General features: G+C 47.9%; 1 protein-coding gene and 2 long non-coding RNA genes across 11 annotated transcripts in view; 1 reads left to right on the top strand and 2 right to left on the bottom strand.

Annotated features, from left to right (window-relative positions):
- Positions 1-3,468, bottom strand: part of SMARCA2 (SWI/SNF related, matrix associated, actin dependent regulator of chromatin, subfamily a, member 2) — a 175,110-nt gene extending 171,642 nt beyond the window's left edge. For 2 of the 7 annotated variants that reach the window (XM_059142457.1, XM_059142463.1), the window contains exon 1: positions 3,315-3,468. The gene's annotated coding sequence lies outside the window, so the exon portion shown is untranslated. Of the gene's footprint in view, positions 1-880; positions 1,120-1,177; positions 1,283-1,470; positions 1,893-2,532; positions 2,650-3,314 lie in introns of those variants that run through there. The other 5 variants (XM_059142461.1, XM_059142459.1, XM_059142460.1 and 2 more) reach the window with 5 other exon arrangements.
- A 169-nt stretch (positions 3,469-3,637) lies between these two features.
- Positions 3,638-5,798, top strand: LOC131812657 (uncharacterized). Of its 3 annotated transcripts, none has more exons than XR_009346433.1 (3): positions 3,638-3,896; positions 4,472-4,609; positions 5,459-5,798. It is a non-coding gene; the product is annotated as an uncharacterized LOC131812657 (long non-coding RNA). The 3 variants fall into 3 exon arrangements; XR_009346431.1 differs by having other exon boundaries at positions 3,638-4,090; XR_009346432.1 differs by having other exon boundaries at positions 3,638-4,090; positions 4,887-5,798.
- Positions 5,799-11,496: 5,698 nt separating this feature from the next.
- LOC131812888 (uncharacterized) overlaps positions 11,497-21,296 on the bottom strand; it is a 35,602-nt gene continuing 25,802 nt past the window's right edge. Inside the window, exon 7 of the long non-coding RNA XR_009346534.1 lies at positions 11,497-13,951. This is a non-coding gene — a long non-coding RNA (uncharacterized LOC131812888). The remainder of the gene's footprint in view (positions 13,952-21,296) is intronic.

The raw sequence follows: 21,296 nt of genomic DNA, 5'->3' as shown, positions 1-21,296 counted from the left end.
ACAAGCTTTCTGTTCCTACAAGCGTTCTGCTCCTAGGAGCACGGCACGACCAGGTGTAAATAAAAAAGTCCTTTGCAATGGGAGTTTAAAATTTAACTCTGCTCTTCATGACGCACAGATGTTAAAAATAACCGCCCCGTGCAGGAGATGAACGTGTGTATCGTTAGCGCTTCCCCCGGGCTCTAACATTTCAGGTACTTAGGAATGGAGTCTATCTGGTGACCAGGAGACAATGATGACAGCTCTGCATCAAATATCAACCCCCGTCGCTTTGTGGTTTCGAAAGCACCAACGTCCACCAGATTGGGGAGGAAGGAAAAAAGGCGAAACCTTGCAAAACTCTCCCAAAAGTTATATAAACAAAGGAGGGGAGAAGCCCAGTGTGGGCTTTGCACCCATGTGCTATTAAAATTACATAACACCCGGCGCAGACATGAGAGAAGGAATGGATTCTGCACGACAGCCCCCTCCACTTCCCCCGACTCCCCAAGCCCGTCTCCTGCTCTTCAAAAATCCAAACGCCTGGCAAGAGCAAAGGGACGACTCGGCCTATTTATTTGAGTGCCGGAGTAAATCCTGCGAGAGTTGCAGGCACGTTTAGGCCCAAAGTTTGCATGTGCAACAGCGGCGACTCCACTCTCCGGACCCGGAGGAGAAGGCGCTGACCAGCGACAGCCGCCGGCGAGGCCTTCTCCGTGCCCCCCTCGCGGGGCTTCCCGCTGGAAAGTTTTCCACGCGACCGAGCGGAGGGCGAGGAGCCCGCCTGCCCCGCCTGCCTGACTTTGCAGGAAAGGCGAGCCGGGAGCCCGGAGGGGGCCGGCAGGGAAAGCGCTGGAACAAGCTCCGCACCCGGCGGGCGGCGCCGGCGCAGGCTCCTTACCTGGGGGACGCGGAACAAAAAGAGGCGCGGGGCTCGGCGAGCCTGCGGCGGCGGCGCCACCGGCGGTCGGAGCGGGGCTCCCCAGCCGAGCCCTAGGCCCGCGCCCGAGCCCGCGGCCCGGCCCCCGCCGCCGCCGCCGCCGCTTCCTCCCTCGCGCGCGTCATGTCACGGCGATCAAACATGTCTGTGTGCGCTTCGCTGCTGTGACTTCCTGATTCCCCGCCGCTCGCGCGCGCACACGCACACTCACTGCCACACGCACACGCCACCCCCCGCCCCCGGCCCCCGCCACCAAACCTCGCCTGGTCCTCCCGGGGCTCCCGGCGGCCGCCGGCGCCTCTGCTCGCGACGCACGGGCCCCGGCGCGCACAACACACACTCACACTCACGCGCAGACACGCTCGCGCCGGCCCCGAGGGCGCGGAGACGCGAGCGGCGGGAGCTCGCCGCCCCCTCCCGCCCCCCTCCCTACTTAGCCGCCCTGCCAAACTTTTTTTTTTTTTTTTTTTCTTTTTTCCTGCCTGATCCGTGTCCAACTTCCCTCCGCCCCCACCCCCCACCCCCGGCAGTCCGGCCTGCCCCGCGCTCACCAGGATCCGCCGCAAGCTGCAACCCGGATAAAAATAATAATGCAATCCAGGCGGCGGAGGCAGGGGCGAGCGCGAAGACACTGGCAGGCGGCGATCTCCCCGCGTGTACCGGAAACCCGCCGAGTGCCGGGACCAGGGCACGGGGGTCCCCCGGAGCCCGCACTGCTGCGCCCCGCCCCGCGCGGTGCAACTGCGCCCAGGCTGCGAGGCCTGGTGCGGGGCACCCGGAGCACCGGGCTCGGCGTGCGCCCGCAGCCGGAGGGCGCCTAGGGACTGGCACGCCGGACCGGTTATTTGGGGAAGTGCATCGCGACACCTTTGCAGATGGCATGGCCCTGTTTTGCAACGCAAACGGGAGGAGGGAAGACGGCCGGATGGAGGGGGAGAGCAGAGGAAGGGGTAAATCAGGTTGGGATGGGAATAAAGCAAACTCGAAAGCAGGGAGCGAGAAGGAAGGGGTGCGTGTCATCGTTGGGAGGAGGCTCCCACCCGGTCTCCCCGCCTCCCGCCCTCGCCACCCCCTCCCTCCTTCCCCCGCCCCCCCCGCAGCCCTTCCCCTTCTCCGGCGAACGCCACCACTGCTGCCCGGGTGCGCGCGGGTCCTGTTTGTGACAGTCAGGCAGAGAAGATTATCCAGATCATGGCCTCCCGGCCCGCAGCCGCGGCGGCTCTCCCGGGCCCCAGCGAGCCCCTAGCACCCGGACGATCGCGGGCGACCGACGCCCGAGGTTCCCGCGGCTCAAGCTGGGGGACGACGCCAAGCAAAAGAAAACAAACCCCGGGAGGGGGAGGGCAGGGTAACTGAGCCCGGCGGGCACCTCCGACCTCCTTCTCTGGGGCCTCCTCCCGCCCTCCCGGCGGTGCGGCCCGGGGTCGGACACCCCGAACTTCAACACCCGAGCCCGCGCGGCCGCCAGGTACCCGAGGCAGGGACGTCCGCAGAGCCCCGGGCGCAGCGCCCCGGTAACCCCTTTGCCTAAAGGCCTGCGTACCGGTCAGCGTCCCCATCCCCGCCCGAGAGAACCCGCCAAATGGAGGTGACACCTCCGATCCGGCACGCACCGGCCCCGCGGCGGTGGCGGCCGCCTCTACGGCGCGCCGGCTCCGGCTTCGCCCGCCGCGATCCGCTGGCGTCTCGGCCACGGGAGCCCTTTAAACAAGTCCCCGGGCGGCGGGCGGCAGCCGCGCTCGTTGGCGCCCCGCCGCCAGCCCGGGCTCCTCGCCCTCCTCTCCCGCTCCCCTTCCAACTCTTCCGGGGAGGACTGCTGGGGTGAACTGTCGCCTGTCCATCCTCCTCCCGGGCCCTCCAGCCTGCCCCCCTCCACCGTCCCCCTCCCCCAGCTTTAAGGGGATGGTGGGGTGGGGGGGGGGATTGCAACCTGGCCGAGTGTGTGTGTGTGTGTGTGTGTGTGTGTGTGTGTGTGTGTTGCAACCTTGAGTTGGCAGCGCACCGCTGACTGCCTACCTAGGGTCAAGGCTGGGGTTCGTGGGGATTCCCCCCGCCCCTCGCCTCCCCGAAGTAGTCCTCATTACTGTTATTATTAGAACAGCGAGGTTCGGTTGAAACTTTCCCGTTTCTTCCGCGGCCGCCCGGGAGCTGTCGTTAGAGCATTCCACCTGAGGCCCGCGGGGAGGAGGCGGGCTTTTTTTTTTTGTTGTGGTGGCGGCGGTTGGCCCGCCTGTTTGTTTTGGTCTCCGTGCATGCACAATAAATAATAATTAGGATGATAATGAATGATCCCCGGCGAAGGCGGCGCGGAGCCGGAGGGGTGTTGGTGCGGCGGCGGCAGCCCCGAGGCCGGAGGGAGGGGAGAGAGGAGAAAGGAGTTGTAAGTTATATTTACCTTGCTCGCGAGCAGTGTGCTGGCTGAATCTCTTCCCTCTCTGAGTCACCCAGAGTACAGAAACAGAGGGAGAGAGGACTAGATTATGAATATGACTTCATTGATGACAGCCATCCCCTCCTCTTCCTAAACTCGGGCTCCGCCCCGCGTCCCGCCCTCGCCGCCTCCGCGGGCGCCGGAAGACGCGCCGCAGTTGGCCCCGCGCGCCGCTCCTCCCTGCCCGGCCGGGCGCGGGTTGGCGGGGCGCGCCTGTCACTCGGCCCGCGCAGCGACTCCGGGAGCTCGGGGGGCGGGGGGGGAAGGAGGGGGCGGTGTGCCAGAATGTGGATCGAGACAGCTCTACTGTATGCGTGGATCCGTGTGTGTCTGCGAGGCGCCGGCTCTCGGGCCGTGCTCGTGCCTGGAGCGGGGACACTGCGCAGGACGCCGAGCGTCCCCCGAGCCCCGGCGCGGTCGGGCGCCCGTTGTCGCTGTCCCCGCCGTGCTCCGGGCTCCCCAAGCCCGCACCGGGGAGGCTGGGGAAGCGGAGGCGGCCCCGGGAGAGCCAGGGCGGCCGTAGTAATCGCGCGTAGTAGTTTGGGGGTATGTGGAGAAGGTGCTGGAATGTAACCGTGCCTCCGCCTGCCGGAGCCAGCCTGCAGAGGGAAAGGGAGGGGACAGGCGGAGGGCTCCCGGGGGGGGGCACCAGAGCGGCTGGCGGCACGGTCTTGACCGTGAAAGAAGAAACAGGCATCGTCCTGCCGGCTGAAACTTTTTCTCCCCAACCCCCACTCAAGGTTGTAATTATAAATCTGTCCCCTTCCTCCCCGGTAAAAAGGGAGGCGGGCACAAAGAACATTCCTGCCAAATCTGTCTCTTTTCTGGAGGACGGCAAGCTTCCAAATGCCAGTGAGGGGGGGAAAAAAAAAAAAAAAAAAAAAAAAACAGCTGAGAGGCTGAACGCCTTGTAAATAAATAAGCCCATCCTCACCCCTCTGTTTACTTCGTGGACCAGATAGGGCACTGGAAGCTTCCCTCACCTGTCATCTGCGAAGGGAATATATACAAAATTACGGAAAAACAACCCCGTGGGGGCGGGGCGAGCGGCTTAGGGGACAGCTGAAGCATGGAATCTGCTTTTGATTTAGGAAGGGGAATAAATCTCTTATCCTGTACAGTCCACAGGCTGGCTCTTCTCTCCCACCTCGCATTTAAGAGCGATTAAGGCTCCGCACAGTGGATTGCCGGCACTTGGCAGTTGGGCGACCTCTTGTTCCAATTCTCCTTGAAATACAGTTCTTTGGCTGGCGGAATAGGTCAGTGTTTGCTGAGACAATTTTATTTTTAGTTTTATGAAGTGTGAAAGAATGTTAGGAGATTTTAAATCAGGGGCCTATTATTTCAGACTCAGATTAATGTAAGTGCTTGACTCTTAAAATTAAAACTGTTCCTATATGGTAGTGTTATGAAAAGAATGATGTATCCCTTATTTTGTAATGTAATGGCTTCAATTAGTCATTCAAAGCGCACTGTGGCTATTTGGTTGAGGATTTTCCCCCTAGAGTAAAATCCTATTTTAAGACCATTTTGCAGTTGCAGAATTGACTCTTGGAGCAGGCCTGTCTGAAACGCAGTTCTAGGATGCTGGGAACTGGGCACTGGAGAAGTTGAAGACAAGAAACAAGGCTGCATCGGCTCATGAAATGGCAAAATCTGTTTACGTGGCTGGCCCATTGCGAGGGGAAGCAAAAGTCTGCAAGGCCACCAAGTTCAGGAGCCAAGGAGTGTCCATGTCAGCATCCCGTAGTTTCTGAGGCTTTGTGACCTGCTTGATAACTTCAGCGTTATACTTTCCCATCTATCCCAAAGTGAACCTCGGGATAACAAAAGAGAACGCATCTAAGAGAAATAGGATAGAGTATGCCCTAAAGGACTGACTGTTAGAACTTGTTTTTCTGCCTGAGGATATGCCAGGATAACTTTTCCCCAGGAAACAGACATCGAGAAACCTTGAAATTAGCAATGTAGTAAAAGTATAACTTCTAACTGCCTCATAAACCGCAACTAATAATATAGCCAGATAATCTAGTTGTCAGTAAGAGGGCCCTCACCTAATGGCAATGCTTATTATATTAGCTAATAATAGGTTCTAATTTTTTTTTCAGGCCCAATTTGTTTGTCTGGCACACCAACCTCACACTTATCCTTCCTTGTGCGTAAGTACCTTTGATCCCTTTAGGATTCCATCTTCACCGGCCATGCCACATTTCAAAGAGAGAACAATCTTCTTAGTAAGACACTGGAGGAAGAGACTGGCCATTCCTCCTGGCGTTTTGTCAGAGGGAGAGTGGAGAAGAAAAGGCTTGCTTTGCTACCCGTGTATATTCCTCGGCTCATATAACATTTTGGTGCAGCGCTTGGAAGGACTGCTATCAATGCATTCTATACTCAACTATGGGAACTGAAAAATAAAATCTGTCTCTGGGAGCAGAGCTTAAATACAGATACTGCATCTCCTTTTCCCTTCGTATTGGTCTAAGAAAGCACCACCGTGTCCCTTTTGGTCTTCCCTCGGGAAGAATCGTCTTGTTGGTGGCAGGCGCTGCAGAAAGTGGAAATGTTAGAAAGTAAGGCCTACACTCAGGAGAAATGAAAAGGCTCATTTCTCAGTATGGGTGCGGGGGAAGCCTGTAGAACATGGAGCAGAAGCTTCATCTCTTAGGTAAAGCAACATGTAACGACTGATGTTAAGGAGGAAAATGATGGGGTTCTTTTGTCTCGCAGAAGATCCACACAAAAGCCAATATGGTTGCAGGCTAAAAGGACCCCAAGAGGTTGCGCGGGTGGCTGTGTGTGCGTGAAGCTTTTCCTTTTGGACTTTGATGAGTCATGATGTGTTCTCTGAACTTGCTTTTCTCTTTCTAGTTTGGCATCAAGAGATGGAAGTCGCTCTTTCATGTCTGTATGGCCACTTTCACTTGTTATGTAAGTCGGCTGCGGTTGATGTTCTGTTTAGAGTGGATGTTGGGTTTGAAAATTGGTATCTGGCTATAACATCCTCATAGGGAACAATTCCTCATGCAACATTTGGAAGCTTGTAATCCCACCAGGCAAACTGGTAATGGCCGGCTGAAGTGTTGCCAGGCTTCCGACAGGAACAAGTCAGACACTTAGGAAATGAATACTTCTTCTACAGTCACGGAGCCTAAACTTGTTTAGGCTCTTGGACAAAAGTGAATTAGCCGACATTTACTTTAGTGACGAGTTTAGAATTAGCAAGTAAATTGACTACAGAGGTAAAAGCTCTTCTTTCTCCTTTTTCCCAACCAACTGTCTCAAGAGATTTTGTTTCGTCAGTCGTTCCTCCAAAATATCCGCCCTGTTCTCTGTGATGGCATCTCCCTCTCACTTAAGAGCCTTTGTCTATTTCCAATACATTCCGTGATAAATTTCGGTCATAGCATGTCATCCAAGGCTGAGCACGGACGGATTTCTGCCAGTCTCGTTGACTTCCTCAAACCCCTCAAACCCCGGCGCCAGAAACCTGGACTACCCGCAGGTTCCTAAGGGGCCATACTGGATATACCTCCGTCCGACCAAAATGCAGATTCCCAGTCCTATCCTCCAAGACTCAGCTATGGCCCAGCCTCCTTCCGGTGGCCCTCCTTGCCCTCCCCAGGCAAAAGAAGCTGCTTAGCTGACTCTGCTCCCATAGCAACCAGTGTGTACCTCCATTATAGCTCTTACCACTTTGATGCGATTATTTGGTTGGTATCCTCCACTAGATGGTTAGTGCCTGGAGGGCCTAGAGCAAGTTCAATTCATCTTCGAAACCTCAGCCCTTAGCCAGGCGTCTAGTACATTGTATGTTGTTTAAAAACAAAGCAAAAACACCAAAAAGCAAACAACCCTCTCCCATATTAAAATTATCTGATAGGATCTAAGGGGTCTTCCCAATTAGTAATTCTCAAGCTAATGAACAGGATTACTAAGTGTTCAGAATCCGCTGTTTTCCAAGCTGAAAAGGCTAATATGCTTTTGTTTGGTTTGTTCTGTTTCGGGGGGCGAGGTCGGAGGTGAGAAACTACAGCTCTGGAAGTCATATAGAGAGCACTGAGAGGAGGTTTTGTGTGGTTTTTAAATTAGGCTAGGAGCAACACAAGTTCACTTAACAGCCGTGTGATAGAGGAGTAATCATGATAATAGTATCTCCTTTTATTTCTCCTTTAAATCACAGGCCAGGGTTTGTGCACAGACCTTGACCCATGTCCTTGGTCCACTTGATCTGACTGAGTTACGTGACATTATCCCCACTTTACAGATGAAGAAACTGAGAGGCATTAAATAATTTGCCTCAGGTGTGGTCTCCATAGTGGAGTGAGCAAGGCAGTTCACTGTGATTTTGGAAGAACATTAGAAAATCTATTTCTTGGGGGCGCCTGGGTGGCTCAGTGGGTTAAGCCTCTGCCTTCGGCTCAGGTCATGATCTCAGGGTCCTGGGATCGAGCCCCGCATCGGGGTCTCTGCTCAGCGGAGAGCCTGCTTCCCCCTCTCTCTCTGCCTGTCTCTCCGCCTACTTGAAATCTGTCAAATAAATAAATAAAATCTTAAAAAAAAAAAAAAGAAAGAAATTCTATTTCTTGGGCACGTGGGTGGCTCAGTTGGTTAAGCAACTGCCTTCCGCTCAAGTCATGATCCTGGGGTCCTGGGATCGAATCCCACATTGGCTCTCTGCTCAGCAGGGAGCCTGCTTCCCCCTCTATCTCTGCCCGTGTCTCTACCTGCTTGTGATGTCTGCCGTCAAATAAATAAATAAAATCTTTAAAAAAATATATACAATGATCAAAAAGAGATAAAGCTTTCCAAACGTTCATTATATTTATTCAAGTAGCACCTTTACGAGGTGCCCAGGAAAGTGGTCACGTGCCCAGTGCTGTACCTGAGGAGTACTCACTGAAGAGCCCCGGGGAGGGGTGACAGTGCCCCCACCTCATTCTTTCACTGACTTCAGGGTGTTGACACTGCCTAAAGTTCACACCTTCCGCAAAGTGTCTTGTCTGGTTTTAACCAATTAACTCTCTTATTTGGAAAACAAGTGGCTTCAAAGATTCCTTCAAAGAAATCGAAGATTGAGATAAATCCAATAATGCACTCACAGGTGAAAATCAAGATCAAATCTGCCACTTTCAGTTCTAAGAGTTTTTCGCCAGTGAAAACAATGACAGTCTAATTGGATCTGACAAGAAATAGGTCAAAAACATTCACAAATTTGCGAGACTACTTGCAATTTGGATTTCTATGAACTGTCATTAATGATGAATTCTGATCTGAGCATCTATTTTTCCGTGAGATATTAACTATTGATAGAGGATGATATCATCGTGATTAGCGGGGTATTTTATTTTCTCATCTTCATCTCGGTCTTCTATAACTTCTATTTTGTGTATGTTTTATGATACACTTGATATAGTAATACTGAATACATGCATTACGAATTAATAGACAAAAGTCATGGTCTATCCTTACTTCATTCTTTTCCTTTTTAACTGCAAGTGGAATGTGATCAAACGACTTGGAGAGAACTAAGCGATGAAGTCAGAATTTTTAACCCAGCTTGGTAAAGCTCCAGACTCGGCGTGATCTGTGCTGCTCATGTAAAAACTTGTTCCATCATTTATCATCAATACAGGGTTCTTAACCCATTAGGGAATGGGGGGGGGCAGTGGAATATAAATGATCTTTGGCGAATTCAACAATCCCTCGACACCGTGTTTGAAATTCCATGATCATGTTGAGATGTGCTTTTCTGCAAAGGCAGTCCATACCTTCAGTCAGATCCTCCAGGAGATCTTCAGCACAGGGGGTAAGAAACACTGCTATCGAGCTATCACCAGCATTAGTGATCTAGGGGACTTTTCTGATAAGAAATTAACCTTTCCCTTAACTTTCACAAAATAAAGCGGGCACACTTTCTACGTCCAATCATGTCTATCCTTAGAAAAACCATTTAGAATTCAGTATTTCTCTAGATAATTCAAATGCTTCCTAACTGCCCAAAGGAGGGCTTCATTTGTCTCTGGAGATGCGCTTTCTGAGGATAATTTCACTCTGAAGCATTTTTTCAATAATACTCCATTATACATTGTTGACCACACAAGAAGGGGTTTTACAAATGTTGTCGTGAACTTATCTCTGAGGCTTCAACGCCTCTTTGGGCAGGTGCATTTTGGGGATCAGAACAAGAATCCAGAGCCTGAAAGTTTTTATTGTTATCAATTGTTCAAATATTTTAACTTCTCCTTGGCAGGCCACTGTCCCCACTGCCCTCTGTTTCCCTGAATGATGATATGCTTCTGTACCAGTGTGACGCTTAGGTCATCTCCAAGCCCCTCAACCACACGCTGCGGGAGCAGAACATGCCGTGGGTCCCCTTCCCACGCTGCTGTAGGAGATTTTACGGCAGCATTTTACTTTCAGACCACCTTCGGCTGTTACCGGACTTCTCTTTTCAGCTGCCGTCCATTGCACCTTATGTGTGTGCGACCCTCTTCCAGCTTGCCTTCCAACACATCACCCACCAGATTCTTGCTTCAAGTTCAACACGCAAAAGCGCAATCTGCTGTTGTTTTAATCCCGGCCATTTTTTCCTGTGCCTGAAGTCGTTCTATGTAAATTGAAGGGAAGAGTAGAAAATAAACCAGGAACATATAAAAACAGAAATAACCATGAAAACTACCTTAGATGACTCTTTAAAGAAATTGAGATAAATAATCTGCTTTGGAGGGGGAAAAAAAAAATCAGTCTCCGCGGACCAAAAAAATTTGTCCCTGCAGGTGGGGACAAAGCACATTCCACAACAATATGGTTTATTGTAGTCTTCAGTGGTGTCACCAGCCAGAAAGTGATGAATATTAAAAACAAGACAAAACAAACAAACAAACAAACAAACAAAAAAAAACAATGACAAATACACAAAGTTTGAAAAAAGGGTTGCAAGAGTCTGGATTCTGCATGGGGCAAGGTTTAATGCCAGGCAGGAAGATTCTATCTTTTATCTCCCCTTCAGATAAACTCAGCTGAGCAGTTCCTGACTTCACTGAATGCTGGGCATAGAGGAAAAGCTCACATCTGGTCTGGAATTGTGAATATGCAATTGCTTATCTCACCAGAGACATTGTGGTATCTGTTGGCATTTTACTATTTTGAAGACTGGGGACTTTTGGTCATAGACTTTTCTTAAATAAGGAGGAAAGCAAGGGGATGGCTGATAAGGTCAAAGAACATCAAAACATGCAACATTTTTTGTTTGTTCAATAGGATTTAGGGCATGGGGGGGTATGTGTGCATCTTAAAGAGATCGGCACCTCACACGTTACCTATATCTTACTCAGCTACTTAAAAAATACATCTTCCCATGGGGGCATTTGTCTTACAGAGTGATTTATTTACCGACATTAATGACCGTGACCACTGTTACCTGATATTCTGCAAGTCCCACAGCCCATATCAATGTTTATTCCCTAAGAACTTTATGACCCGAATGCTGAGCTATTATTTCTAGTGCTAGCATAATAAAGAAATATTTATCAATTGAGGAAAATAATTAAATAATGCAAGTGTAATGGAATGATCTAGGTAAGTGACTATTCTTTTAAACAGCCTACAGGTGCTAGTCTCACTGGTCTTTGAGCTGTCACAGGCTGTGTATCAACGTCTTCTTTCAAATGGTAACACTACAGCTTCTTATAGGAATCCCTTTTAAAAAGACATGCCAGGGGCACGTGGGTGGCTCAGTCAGTTAAGCATCTGCCTTCAATTCAGGTCATGATCCCGGGTCTGGGGATCGAGTCCCGCATCGGGCTTCCTGCTCATCAGGGAGGCTCATCTGCTTCTCCCTCTTCCTCTGCCTCTACCCGCTGGTCATGCGCTGCTCTCTGTCTCTCTCTGCAGAAAAATAAGTAAGAAATCTTTAAAGAAAAAAAGACATACCAATCTCAGAGCCCCTGGTTCCGTGCACAAAGGAAGCATCATGGACTAGAACACATGATTACATGGATTGCCCATGGTCACCCATCAAGATTAGAATCTTGGTCTCCTCATCCCCCCCGTCGGTACTCCTTCTTCTGTACCACAAAGTTTCCCCTTTTTAAGAGAGAGAAAAAAAGGGGCGCCTGAGTGGCTCAGTGGGTTAAGCCACTGCCTTCGGCTCAGGTCATGATCTCAGGGTCCTGGGATCGAGTCCCACATTGGGCTCTCTGCTCAGCAGGGGGCCTGCTTCCCTTCCTCTCTCTCTGTGATCTCTTCCCTTCCTCTCTCCTACTGTGATCTCTCTGTCAAATAAATAAATAAAATCTTAAAAAAAAAAAAAAAAAGAGAGAAAAAGAATCTCCAAGTTCACGGTCTTCAGCTCAGTACCAGCCATCAACGCCCAAGTGAAGAATCGGGCCCACCGCTGTCCGCCCTTTGCTGTCAGATTCATTTTCATAGACAGTGGCTTTCAAATTGCTCTAACAACTCCTCTCCGCACAGAATGTATTCTCCATCATGACCCGATACACAAATACTTAGGTATATAGTGAATTGTGCCAGTCAGGGTCCAGCTAGGGAAATGGAGGAATTTAATTCAGGAAATTGATTACACAGGCGAGGGAAGAGCTGAGAAGTCAGATATGGAACTGAGAGTACCAAGAGTAAGAAGTCACACTCACCTCGAAGCTGAGGGAGCTAAAGGACAAGGCAGAACTCAGAACCCAGAGACCACGGTCTCCTAGAGCGAGGGGAACCCATGACGGTTCTCAGAACCACTGCGGGGGTACAGCTGTTGCTGGAGAAGCAACCAGAGGCAGAAAGAGAAGAGACCCTGTCTTGCCCTTCCTTCCAATCCTCCAGCTGTCCTGTCTCCTGCTGGTGCCTCCCAGGGGCTGACTGCAGCAGATCCAGGCGCCCGGGAAATGCAGCCCCACAGAGTCAGTCCCACTGGCCCCAGAGAGTCCAGCAGAAGAGTGAAGAAGGGATCTAGGGCCAGCAGACCCAGTCGGGGCAACAAAGTCTCCAAGGGCACTCACCCTGCTAATGGCAACGCTCTCTGAAGTGAACGGTTCCTATTCTCTTTCTTTTTGTCACTGTGGCACACCCCCCACTATGACTCAGAATGCACAGTGAGGTGAAAAACACCCCTTGGACCCGTAAGGTGATACACATTTCAGGAACCTCTTGCCCTCACCTAAATATTCTTTCAGGTCAGGTTATTAAAACATGGGTCTCGTGATCAAGACTACGGATTATATCATCTGAAATGTAGTCAAATAAAAATTTCCACCAGGCTCCTATACTTGGACCATCTTTCTTTCTTTCTTTCTTTCTTTTTTTAAGGTGTCTAGATACCAAGTAAATAATGATGGATGACAATGAGACAAGTCAGTTCTAGGCTTAATCAGCAAATAGCCAGCGATAATAAAGCTTTATCAAGTACCTTTATTTTCATTTTCTGTAGAGACTTCGGAGTATAGCAATAATAGCTATATTTTTATAATAGAATCATTCTTTGTAAGTCATTTTTACAAAGATACTCGTAGTACCACAAACCAGGCTTAGTATGCATGAACAGCCCCCTACAGCTGTAGTAAGACATTAACTATAAAATTTAACTAGTGTTTAAGGCCAACTATAACATATAAATATATCTAAAACTACAGATGCAACAGTTTTAGATTTTTTGAAATCTAGTAAAATAGATACAATATCCTAATTTGAGTTAATAACAAGAAAACTATAGCTCGTGATTACATTTTCACGTGACTATCAGGTTGCATATTATGTTAACAGCGAAATCCATAAAATTTCCCACCTTGGTAAGAATTCAGACTGTGAAATTTGCTAGTAATGCTCCCAGGGCATACGGTTTTAATAGATTCATGATGGATTTGTTGGTCGCTAGTCATTATGAAGGGCATAGGATCTGGCCTCTGCTGATTTGTGTATTCACGGTCTTTTCTGAAAACTGAGCAAAACTATCTAATAACACTCTGCGTCAGAGACACTATCTATTAACATAAACAGGGAAAGAGAAGGTCACTTAGGCATCTAATAACCTAAACACCTTGTTTTGTAGGACTGAATCACCAATGCATGTAACTTGAATTAAACTTGTAATCAACATTCTGCTGAACGGTCACAATTCCTTCTCTCTTCTGAATAACACCCCCCTCCCCCGCTCCAGGTTCTCGATTTACGGATGGATACGTTACCAGGCTTCAGAAGCTTCGTGGTGTATGACATCAGATACACTGCTGATAATGAACTAGGAAAGCTGCTTGGAGCAACTAGATAACACCGACTGACAGAAGCATTAGCACTTGTACGTTTAGACAATCTACGTATTGAGAAAATGTGGAAAGTGAGGAAATACCACTAAAGTCCTTTCAGTATCAATGGTGAAAACCCGTAACAAATTGTGGCAAGGCTCAGCGACACTAGCGGTGGGCTGGCCACCCTCCAGGGGGATTTTGCGTGCATAACCTCCCTCCCATGAAAGCTTCCCTGTTCCATGAGCTTCGGGTCTGGAGAAGTCACGTGACCCTGACCTGGGAGCCCTTTTACCTTCACTTACAGACTGGAAAGATTTGTGCCATCTTGTGTTTCCGGTCTGGGTTTTCCATCTGTAGAGTGGGGAGAAGGTAACACAGAGCACCGTTAGGAGAATCGTAGAAGACAGTAGAGATAATGTACATATCATGCGTCACCACAGAGGAAAACACTCAGTAAATGAAATGATTCTTTAAACTAACTTCTGTTAGTCTCTGTGTCCTAACAGGTCTTAACACTCCTCCTCCTCCTTGGATTAATTACGTTCGGCTTTGTCTAAGGATTTCCCTTCTTCCTCCTCTTCGGCACCTTCATGGGCCAAGTCCAAGTTTCAGGTCTCACTGGGAGTTTCCTGCTGTGAGCTCGCTCCCTTGAACTCGTCAGCTCCTCTCTGGCTCACGAAACTCTTGGTGTCAAGGGTCGATCACTCTCCAAACTTTCAGCCCCTTATCTCCAGCTGCCCCAGAGGCATCGCGTCTGGACAGTTCTCCTTCATCTTGTTCTGCCTACAGCATAATTTATCATTTTACCTAAAATTTGTGTCCCCTTCGAGCACCTCTTCTTATGTCCATTTTTTAATTATCTCCATGCATTTTCACGATGATAAACTATGACCCCATAACCAAAAATCTTGATTGAAGAAAAAAACACAATTCCCCATAATTCTTCAGCCCAGTCCAATCACTGTGATAATTCAGTTGTGGTTCTTTCCAGTGTTTCCCATCACGTAGGTGTTTGTACTGTTGTAACCACAGTCTGCCCTTCTAACTGTATCTTGCTTACAATTCTAATGATTCCATGAGGATTTTCCATGTTGGAGAAGCTTTCATAACAGATTATTGTTTTACTGTTATCTCCATTTCCAGCAACTCTCTCCTTCAGTTCATTCTACACACCTGGCTAAATTTCATCTTATTCATAGCACGGCTTTGCTCATCTTTGGTGCGCTCGGAACCACAGGTGATTCCTTACTGTTCAAAATAGGAAGCCCAGGCTGGTGAGTCAAGCTCAAAGGTCCTCTTCAGACAGCAGTCCATCCTTTCCGGGCTCGTCTCCTGTTACAGAACATCTCTTAGGCCAAATCGCATCACTTATTCCAAACACAGAAACGATCACTGTCCTGGTGCCTTCCTTCAAACCCTTCTGCCCACCTATGATGCCCACTTGAGCTCAGGCACTACTCCCTCTCCCAGAAAGGCTTCCCCACATACTGGGGTTCCTCTCCTCTCTCTCTGGGCCACTTGTTGGGCAAGCTTCTAGGACCCTATGTTCTACCTCTCTGTGTCCTCAGAGCTCAGCACAAAGGACATGCTCAATAAATATTTATTAACGATGATGATGATACCCACTGTCAGCACAGCTGTTCTGCTTTCTACGATAATGAGGCAAGCAGTATGGGAGCATGAGGAAGAAAATTCACCATAGCCCTCCTGAAAGGCTGCCGAAGTCCGAAGAGATATACACGGATCCTACTTTCATAGCGAAGACACAATCAAAATTAGGAAGGAAGGTTTGGGGGCGGGGGAGGAATCACATTTTCACTGTGATCATCGATTTCATTAGTGATAGGGCAAAGATCAACGTGAAGCATTCTGAAGATGGTCACATCTCTATTATAAAATGTCTGGAGACCTGGAAAGCTTAAACAGCGGATAGTAGAAGAGTCCAAATTAGAGCCCTAGGCCTTCCAAATGCGGTCAGCGCAAGTCAGACACATCAGAAGCAGGATGGTATGATGGCAAAAAGCTTGGGCTCTTGAGTCCTGCTGCCTCGCAGACCGTTTTAACGCTACCAATTTTAAGTACGAGTTGAATGATCGTGGAGACTCCACCTAACTGCTCTGTGTCCCAGTTTCCCCATCTGTGGAAGGACAACAGCAGTGGTATTCTAGAAAACGTTTGACAAATGGCTCTCCCCCCAAAAGCCCCGATTTGTAACATATGTCGATTTCCATGGTATAAATAAATACTCCCACAATGACTGATTTCAAGCTCCCGGCAGGCTCACAAAATTCCTGAAAATTTAGCAATGGACACTTTCCACGGCCCCATCCTTACGGAGCTGATGTGAAGATTAAGTGAGTTAATACTTGTGAAGCCTTTAGAACGGGCCCTCGCACATCATATGTTTCGTTGGATAAATATTAGCTGTTTCTATTATACCATTTTAGTTTCCCTCCCTCTATGGAAATGGAAGATAGAAATAGCAAGTCCTATTGAAAAAACGCAGTTGCCTTGATTTTAGTTCATTTCAACCTCTTCCTAACCACATGTTTTATGTTCACTATTGCCAAGCAGCCTCCGTTGACTTATTTGAATTTCCTCTCCTTTTTCCTTAATTCATCTTTTTCGGAAGCATTCTAAGAATCAGAGGACTGGCTAAAAGCCACATACCAGGAAAGAAAAAGGGGTTATAAAAAGTAAGGATAATCCCAACTGAAAATTTTTTTCCTGAATAATCATTTTAAGAAAAGCCTAAGGACTCCCTCAAACGGCTAGACATGAGAGTTCATTTGGATACAATTACTTACTGCGCATCCTGGGGGGGGGGGGGCGCGGCGGATATGAGATGTACTTCATCTAGCCTCTTTTCAAAATAACTTTATTCCCTGGTGTTCTTCCAGACACAAATAAATAGGAATTGTTATTAAAAGGAATCACCAAATATAAGAACTCCAAACAGGACTTTCTGCTTTTTGGTTTCAATGGGTACTTCCGTGACTTCTGCTTATAAAAAACCTGCGGACAAATATTCCGCTGTGCCAGCTCGTTCATTAGAACTAATGCTCAGGCAATAATATCTGCTACCTACAGAAAACAAAATGCTTTTCTATCTTGAAGCCAGAGGTTGACCAGCCAACAATTCTGCTCATCAGCTGGAGCCCTGGGCCTTGGCATTTTTCTCTAGAATGTCTTCCTCTTTTTTGATCAGCTGTCTTGACACAAATTCTGAATTCTTCTTTTGCTTCTCCCATTTGCAAAATGGTTTCGAATGGTACTTTTGTGAAATGTAGTCCCTTCTCGATTCTTTTCTCCAGGGTTCCTTTCCTCCTGTTGCTCTCAATTTGGGACTTCTTTTCTACATGCCATGCCTAATGTCATCGCCAACTGTTAGGGAGTCTTTATATTAGGAAGAGCCTCCTTTTGCTGTTGGAGGAACACAGGAGAGAGTGAAACATCCAGGCTACAATCCCACGTGAGAGTCTGCTTGCATTCTGCCTCTTTGGAAAAAAAAATGGGAGCCTTTCTCAACCTTTAGCCTACCGTTTCTAACCCCTTCTCCTCAGGTCCTGGCCACCAGCCTTCTACTATCTGTTTCCAGGAAAGCGACTACTCACATCAGTGGAATCAGACAATATTTGTCTTTTTGCAAATGGCTTATTTCCCTTAGCATAATGTCTTCAAGCTTCATCCATGTTGTAGCATTTAACAGGATTTCCTTCCTTTTCAAAGCTGAGCAATATGCCGTGATACACACCTACAACGTTTTGTCTATCTGTTCTTCCGCCGAAGGGCATTTGGGTTCCTTCCACTTTTTGGTTATTGCAAGTAATTCTGCCATGAACAGCGATGTGCGATCTGTTCCAGTCCCTGCTTTCAATTCTTTGGGGTATATACTCAAAAGTGGAATTACTTGGGTCATATAGAAATTCTATTTTTAATTTTTTTAGGGGGCCACCATACTATCTTCCCTAACAGAAGGTTTTCCTTTGTGCACCAGTTTACACTCCCACCAACCGTGCACAAGGATTCCAGTTTCTCCACATCCTCACCAGCACTTGTTCTTTTCTGATTTTTCTGTTTTTAATTTTTTAAACAGTAGTCATCCTGATGGATAGGGAGTGGTACTGCTACAATGAGATACCACTTCAAACTGACTAGGATGGCTGTAATACTGATTGCTTCAACAAATGACCACTGCAGGGGGGCCTGGGTGGCTTGTCTGCCTTCAGCTTGGGTCATGATCCCAGGGTCCTGGGATCGAGCCCTGCTTTGGGTTCCTTGCTCAGCGGGGAGTCTGCTTGTCCCTCTGCCTCTGACTCTCACCCCTGACCTGTGCTCTCTCTCTCACTCTGCTCCTGTTTATAAATAAATAAGATCTTAAAAAAAAATGGCAGCTACAGAAAATAACACATATTAGTGAAGATGTTGAGAAATGATTAGAGCCTTCATACACGGCTCGTGAGAATGTGAAAATGGGACGGCTTCTGTGGAAAACATCTCGGTGGTTGCTCAGTCAGCTGACCGTAGTTATGTGACACAACTCCATTCTCAGGAAGGGAGTGGAAGGACTGAAAACAGGTGTGCAAACAAAAGTGTGTGTGGGAGCTCACGGCACTACTTACAATAGCCAAAAGGTGAAAGCGACCCAAATGTGTGTCAGGTGAATGAATATGCAAAATGGGATGTCCCTACATGATAGAATATTATTCAGCCATGAGAATGAAGGGCTGATACATATTATCACACGGAGAAACCTTGAGAATGTTATGCTAAGTGAAGGAAGCCAAACACATTCTCTTGGTACAACATGTCCCAGCATGGAAAAGTCTAAAGAGGTAGAGAGCAGATTAATGGTTGCCAGAAGCTGGATGGGGAGAAGGTAACTCAACAGGTAAGGGGCTCCCTTTTGGGGTGACAAAAATGTTCTGAAACCAGAACATTTGATGATTGTACAACATTGTGAATGTGAGAAATGCCACTGAGTTAGACACTTGAAAATGGTTACAGTTTTATGTTATGTAAATTTCACCTCAATTTAAAAAAAAACTTACTGATGAATGTATCGTTCACCATCTACGTGTCAGGCATAGTGGATGTAGAGTTGATTACGATAGCGCTTCTCTCTCTGGACTCTGAGATCCTTAAGGACTGGCAAGTAAAATGATAGAGAATAAAGGTCTGTGCGAAAACACATTCCTAGGCTGCTGGAGGCCAGTCCCACCTGGGGTGCTAGCGGTAATGACAGTAGGGCTTTCCAAATGAAGTAAGAGTCTTAGAGGGTTGCTTGGTTGATGGATTAGAATGCTTTTGAGCATCCCCTTTGTGCCTGATATTGTGCTTGGCTAGGGATGTAATGACGAACAAAATCCGATGTCATCCCTACGTCATGAAGCTTGCTTTGGGGGCAAGTCAGACATTGATTACAACCACCTGAAGACTGAGGTAGGCACCATGAAGAAAAGGAATAGTCTTCCACGAGAGTGCAGAATAAAGAAAGAGCCTAGACTAGCGAGCGATCGGGGAAGGTTGTAGTCACCGCATAAGGAGCATGAGGCCAGATACACAAGCAGGGCCTGAAAGGGCCTTTCTGATTGGCCATAGGAAAGATGCTCTTTTTTTATCTCCAACATGATAGGATAAGGGTAAAGAGGGCTTGTGTGATGGTTACCACCATCCTGGCACTCGAGAATGGACGGGAAGGGGGCACGAGTAGATGCAGAGGGGAGACCCATGAGGAAGCAGATGTAGTTGTTCAGGGAATAGGTGATGGTGTTTGCAAGGTGGAAGGGGAGACAGACAGACATGGACCTGGACCAATAAAGCAGAGGCAGAACTAGGAAGGGAAGGGGAAGACTGGCCCAGGTAGACTGATGGCCAGCACAAAGGCAGGAGGCGTTAAAGCCTGAAATGGAAGCCGGGAGAGGCTTACCAATGTAAGCCTCACGATAGCAGCATCCATGGAAAGGTGTAGCTGCAGGAGCCATGAAAGGTGTTGGGAAATTCTGCAGGGATCAGGTCCCAGTGGCGCTCACTGGTGAGTCTGGATCTTGCCTTGGTGGCATAGGAAACTGTGAAGCATTATAGGAGGGAAATGGGACTACAAGATATCTGTTTTAGTATGATCCTTACAAGGGTGCTAGAGAACGGATCTTGGGAGAATAAAGTGACAATACTCAAGTATCAGAAAAAGGAAACCGATCAGGGGGTTGTTGCAACTGCTGAACACAAGAACGAACGTGTGTCTGGACGACACAGTGTCATGAAGCTGGGGGACGGGGTGGCGCTAAGAATCAGTTGATGACCACAGCAGTCATGGTTCGTTGAACCCGTGGCACATACACAATGACAACAACGTCACTCAGATGGCCTCGTCAGTCCTTGTCTGCTTAAGGGCTGTAGATGAAACAGATGAAAAGGTCCCCCTGGAACAGAGTCTCTGACGATATTTTGCTTTCAGAATTTGCCCGCATTCTGATGTGATTCGGTCACTCAGCTGAACTACAAGCTCTTTAAGGGGAGGGACCATGTCTTACTTGTCATATCATGTCCCACCCCTACGGCCATACTTGCCTTGAAGAAGGGGCTTAATCAATACTTGAATGAGTATGTAAATTTAAAAGGCTTATTTCTCAGTGTTCCTGCCCTATTACTAACATCAAGGGGAAAAACACACAGAGCTTGAAGGATTCCAGAACTGAAGCCCCCACCAGTGAGCTTACCAGTGTATTAGCTACCTTTTATGACAAAACGTTGCTCTTATTCTGCTCGCGCAGCATGAGAATCTGTCCTCTTTATGAACGATGTGTGTTGCTGTTGACTGGTGTTCCGCAGTGTGGTGGAGTAGACTAGCACGTGTTTTATTGGGGTCTGGAAAAAATTTTCTCGGGCTCAAAACACATATGAACAGACCATCACACCAGGATCCAAGTAATATGGATGCAGAAATTTCCTTGAACTTGTTCAAACTGTGTCAACTCCATCTCAGGGGTTTTGTAACAAATGGTCCTCCCAATGGACCTGGCTTGACAGGCATGAACGCTATTTGTCTGCTCTAAGCACGTGAGCAGATCCCATTGGAAAATCTGGTTCTGAGACCCTTCATTCAGAAAACTTTAATCTCAGAAATCTGTAGTTAAGACATAATTCCCAAAAGGCAAGGCTTTGAACATATTGGGGATGGGGAGGAAGCAATTAGACTAGTAATTCAGAGCTTAGAACTTCCATTGGCAGTATTTAAAGCTTAAAAAAAAGGCTTTAATGATGAACAATTAGACAAAGTTTCAGAAAGAAATCAGAGAAAAACAGAAAAAGTTATTTGAAGTGGGAACACTAAATGGCCTCTAGATGCGTGTGTGTGTATGTGTATGTGTGTGCACATGTGTGTATATTTCTATATATTTCTTAGCAGGTTTGGTCTTCTTATTATGACACAAAACTATGGAAGCAGGGTCACACAATTTCTTTTAGAATGAATTTGTGTAACTTAAGAGACAAATGCTAACCTCTTTGAATGGCAAAATCTAGTAGAGCTCTAGGATTATCATTTCTATCCATCATGACCCAAGGCTAATTTCTTTCTCTCTCTCTTTCTTTCTTTCTTTCTTTCTTTTTTAAGATTTTTAAAATTTGAGACGGAGAGAGAGCAGGAAGATGAGCAGAGGGAGAAGGAGAGGGAGACCCTCAAGCCGACTCCCCA

Source organism: Mustela lutreola, chromosome 12 (genome assembly GCF_030435805.1).
Source record: "Mustela lutreola isolate mMusLut2 chromosome 12, mMusLut2.pri, whole genome shotgun sequence".
NCBI lineage: Eukaryota > Metazoa > Chordata > Mammalia > Carnivora > Mustelidae > Mustela > Mustela lutreola.
The sequence above is the reverse complement of the archived record's forward strand: the minus strand, read 5'-3'. Positions and strand labels throughout refer to the sequence as shown.